Below are 5,494 nucleotides of genomic sequence, written 5' to 3'. Positions count from 1 at the left end.
GCGATGCTTGGCTTGGTGAGGAGGTCGAGGACGGAGTGACGGAGCTCGTGGTCAGCTCAAAAGGTCGAGGGGGAGGCAGTGGTTGCGGTGGTGGCGAGCGGCGGCTCGGCCATGGCGGCCTCGGCCATGAGGTGGGGAGCGAGGGACAGAGGGGAAAAAGTGAGCAGAGGAAGAGGAAGAAAGTCCAGGGCGTCGAGTCGTTTCGACGACGCAAGACAAGGATGCAGGAGGCTTCGGCAGCGTGAAGCTGGAGGTGGCCGCTCGGCGCGTGCGCTCGCTATCCTGCCTCTGCCTACTGGCAGAGGTAGGGGACGACTGGCAGTGGCCAACTAAGCTGGGCCGACCAGGTAAGCAGCCCAGGTGGATCCTTCTCTCACTCTCTTTTCTAATTCTTTATTTTTTCTATTTTCTTTCAATATGTTTTGATTTGATTTACAAACCAAACCATTTTTTCATGCTTCTGAAAAATATTGTGGGAGCTAAATGGATTAATCCAAGGACCCACAAGAAGTTTTCAGAATTATTGGAAGTATAATTTGATTTATGGAAATTATAACCCCAACTCAAGTACAATATGGTTTAAATTCAAATGCCCAAAATAATTCCTTAAAATGTTCATAAATTTTGGTTGGGCTCAAAACCTCTGCCAAAAAATAACAAACGTTATTTAAGGCCATTTGAAAACATTGAATGCATTTTGGTTTAACCTGGTGGATTCCTTTTGATGCTAGGGTTTGAACATCCCCCATTTCAAGTTCATTTGGAAATTTAAACATGATGCACACATAAAGGGCTAGCCTAGTGCATACCAGGACTAGGGATGTGACAACAAACTTGGGCAGTCCTGGCGCAGCATGGTCATTGCGCCTGTAAGATCGGTCCCACATGACAATTTTGAGCGGTCAAAAATGAGAATTAAATACATGACTTAAACTACCACCAGTTGGAATGCTGGAAACAAGTCAGAATATTTGCCAAAAAAGAGTTTCTCCCCGCTTTCTATTACAAAGCAACCAACCGAACCATACAAGGATAGGTGCTAGGGTAGAAGCAGCACAGTCATGCCCAAAAGAAACGACAGAGAAAGAGCAAAAGAAACAAATGCTGACAACGGCAGATCAACAAAAACGAAGAAGCCTCGCAATCGCTGCGCCCACCGGGATCTTCCACTAGGCTCCAAGACTCTGAAGCGCCGGCACCTATCAACACCACCATGAAGGATTGCGACGATGACGACGTTGCTGCCAAGGGTTTCCCCCAGTACAGGATGAGGCGAGAGGAAGGGCAGCCCCCGACGCCCTCCCGGAAGGTCAGGTGGCACCCACAGGCGCCACTGCGCCGGAGTCGGCCAAGCCGACAAGGGTTTCCCTCGATCCCAACCCGCACCTCGGGCGCTCCGGATCTTGCCACCAAACAAACCACCACCCTGCGCCAACGCGGTCTTGAGGCCCTGCTATGACTTGAGCTTGCATTGGTTTTCCGTGAAGAGCAAAGGGTGATGCAGCAATAGTAGCGTAAGTATTTCCCTCAGTTTGTGAGAACCAAGGTATCAATCCAGTAGGAAGCTCCTCAAAAGTCCCACGCACCTACACAAACAAACAAAGAACTCGCAACCAACCCAATAAAGGGGTTGTCAATCCTTTCACGGCCACTTGCGAAGGTGAGATCTGATAGAGATAGTATGATTAAGATAAATATATTTTTGGTATTTAATAATATAGATTGGAAAATTAAAGATGCAAATAAAAGTAGATTGAAAGCTTATATGATAAAATATAGACCCGGGGGGCATAGGTTTCACTTGTGGCTTCTCTCAAGATAGCATAAGTATTACGGTGGGTGAACAAATTACTGTCGAGCAATTGATAGAAAATCGAATAATTATGAGATTATCTAGGCATGAGCATGTATATAGGCATCACGTCCATGACAAGTAGACCAACTCCTGCCTCCATCTACTACTATTACTCCACACATCGACCACTATCCAGCATGCATCTAGAGTATTAAGTTCATAAGAACAGAGTAACGCATTAAGAAAGATGACATGATGTAGAGGGATAAACTCATGCAATATGATATAAACCCCATGTTTTTATCCTCGATGGTAACAATACAATACGTGCCTTGCTGCCCCTGCTGTCACTGGGAAAGGAAACCGCAAGATTGAACCCAAAGCTAAGCACTTCTCCCATTGCAAGAACGATCAATCTAGTAGGCCAAACCAAACTAATAATTTGAAGAGACTTGCAAAGATAACTCAATCATACATAAAAGAATTCAGAGTAGATTCAAATATTTCTCATAGATAAACTTGATCATAAACCCACAATTCATTGGATCTCGACAAACACACCGCAAAAAGAGTTACATCGAATAGATCTCCAAGAAGATCGAAGAGAACATGGTATTGAGATCCAAAAAGATAGAAGAAGCCATCTAGCTAATAACTATGGACCAGAAGGTCTATGGTAAACTACTCACAACTCATCGGAGGGGCTATGGTGTTGATGTAGAAGCCCTCCATGGTCGATTTCCCCTCCAGCGGAGCGCCGGCTAAGGCTCGAAGATGGGATCTCGCGGATACAGAAGGTTACGACGGTGGAATTAGGTTTTTGTTGGCTTCCTTGATGTTCTCGGGGTACATGGGTATATATAGGAGGAAGAAGTAGGTCAGTGGCCGCCCGAGGGGCCCATGAGATAGGGGGGCACGCCCTGTAGGGGTGGGCGCGCACTCCACCCTCGTGTCCGCCTCGGCTGCTTCTTGACTTGCACTCCAAGTCCTCTGGATCACGTTCGCTCCAAAAATCACGCTCCCGAAGGTTTCATTCCGTTTGGAATCCGTTTGATATTCCTTTTCTTTGAAATACTGAAATAGGCAAAAAAAAGCCAGCAATACGGGCTGAGCCTCCGGTTAGTAGGTTAGTCCCAAAAATGATATAAATGTGTAAAGTAAAGCCCATAAACATCCAAAACGGGTAATATAATAGCATGGAACAATCAAAAATTATAGATACGTTGGAGACATATCAAGCATCCCCAAGCTTAATTCCTGCTCGTCCTCGAGTAGGTAAATGATAAACACAGAATTTTTGATGTGGAATGCTACCTACAATAATTCTTAATGTAATTTTCTTTATTGTGGCATGAATGTTCAGATCCAAATGATTCAAAATAAAAGTTCATATTGACATAAGAAATAGTAATACTTCAAGCATACTAATCAAAGTAATCATGTCTTCTCAAAATAACATGGCTAAAGAAAGTTCATCCGTACAAAATTATATAGTTAGGCTATGCTTCATTTTGGTCACACAAAAATGCTCCCAAATTATACACCCCCGATGACAAGCCAAGCAATTGTTTCGTACTTAAGTAATCTCAAACTTTTTCAACTTTCACGCAATACATGAGCGTGAGCCATGGATATAGCACTACGAGTGGAATAGAATATGATGATGGGGATTGTGTGGAGAAGGCAAAAAAGGAGAAAGTCTCACATTGACGAGGATAATCAACGGGCTATGGAGATGCCCATCAATTGATGTCAACATGAGGAGTAGGGGTTGCCATGCAACAGATGCACTAGAGCTATAAATGTATGAAAGCTCAACAAAAGAAACTAAGTGGGTGTGCATCCAACTTGCTTGCTCACGAAGACCGAGGGCATTTTGAGGAAGCCCATCGTAGGAATATACAAGCCAAGTTCTATAGTGAAAAATTCCCACTAGTATATGAAAGTGACAACATATGAGACTCTATATATGAAGAACATGGTGCTAATTTAAAGCACAAGTGTGGAAAAGAGATAGTAACATTGCCCCCTTTTTATTTATTTTCTTTTTTTTCTTTTTGTTCTTTTTTGGGCCTTTTTTTCTTTTGGCCTTTCTTCTTTTTTTTTCTTTTTTTTCTTTGGCCTCTCTTTCTTCTTCTTTTTTGCCTTTCTTTTTTTCTTCTTTTTGGGGACAATGCTCTAATAATGATGATCATCACACTTATATTGATTTAAAACTCATGAATTACAACTCAAAGCTAGAACAAGATATGACTCTATATGAATGCCTCCGGCGGTGTACCAGGATGGGCGATGAAACAAGAGTGACATGTATGAAAAATTATGCAAAGTGGCCTTGCTACAAATACGATGTCAACTACATGATCATGCAATGGCAATATGACAATAGTAATGCGTGTCATGATGATAAACGGAACGGTGGAAAGTTGCATGGCAATATATCTCGGAATGGCTATGGAAATGCCATAATAGGTAGGTATGGTGGCTTTTTTGAGGAAGATATAAGGAGGTTTATGTGTGATAGAGCGTATCGTATCATGGGGTTTGGATGCACCGGTGAAGTTTGCACCAACTCTCAAGGTGAGAAAGGGCAATGCACGGTACCGAAGAGGCTAGCAATGATGGAAAGGTAAAAGTGCGTATAATCCATGGACTCAACATTAGTCAAAAGATCTCATATACTTATTGCAAAAATCTACAAGTCATCAAAAACCAAGCACTACGCGCATGCTCCTAGAGGGATAGATTGGTAGGAAAAGACCATCGCTCGTCCCCGACCGCCACTCATAAGGATGCACAATCCAAGGACACCTTATGTTTCAAATTTGTTACACAACTTTAACCATACGTGCATGCTATGGGACTTGCTAACTTCAACACAAGCATTCTTTAAATTCATGATAACCCAACTAGCATGACTTGAATATCACTACCTCCATATCTCAAAAAAATTATCAAGTATCAAATTGATCATAGCATCCAATTCACTTCCTATGATAGTTTTTATTATACCCAACTTGGACGCCCACCATTCTAGGACCAATATTATAACCATAGCAAATACCATGCTGTTCTAAGAGACTCTCAAAATAATATAACTGAAGCATGAGAGACTAGAAATTTCTACAAAATTAAGCCACCGCCGTGCTCTAAAAGATATAAGTGAAGCACTAGAGCAAAAACTATCTAGCTCAAAAGATATAAGTGAAGCACTAGAGCAAAAACTATCTAGCTCAAAAGATATAAGTGAAGCACATAGAGTATTCTAATAAATTACAATCAAGTGGGCTTCTCCCAAAAGGTGTGTACAGCAAGGATGATTGTGGAAAACTAAAAAGCAAATACTAATATCATACAAGACGCTCCAAGCAAAACACATATCATGTGGCGAATAAAAATATTGCTCCAAGTAAAGTTACCGATAAACAAAGACGAAAGAGGGGATGCCTTCCGGGGGCATCCCCAAGCTTAGGCTTTTGGCTATTCTTGAATATCTTGGGGTGCCATGGGCATCCCCGAGCCTAGGCTCTTGCCACTCCTTATTCCATAGTCAATCAAATCTTTACCCAAAACATGAAAACTTCACAACACAAAACTCAACAGGAAATCTCATAAGCTCAGTTGGTGAAAGAAAGCAAAACCACCACATAAGGTACTGTAATGAACTCATTCTTTATTTATATTGGTGTTAAACCTACT

Source organism: Triticum dicoccoides, chromosome 3B (assembly GCF_002162155.2).
Source record: "Triticum dicoccoides isolate Atlit2015 ecotype Zavitan chromosome 3B, WEW_v2.0, whole genome shotgun sequence".
Lineage (NCBI taxonomy): Eukaryota > Viridiplantae > Streptophyta > Magnoliopsida > Poales > Poaceae > Triticum > Triticum dicoccoides.
Note: the sequence above shows the minus strand (reverse complement) of the source record.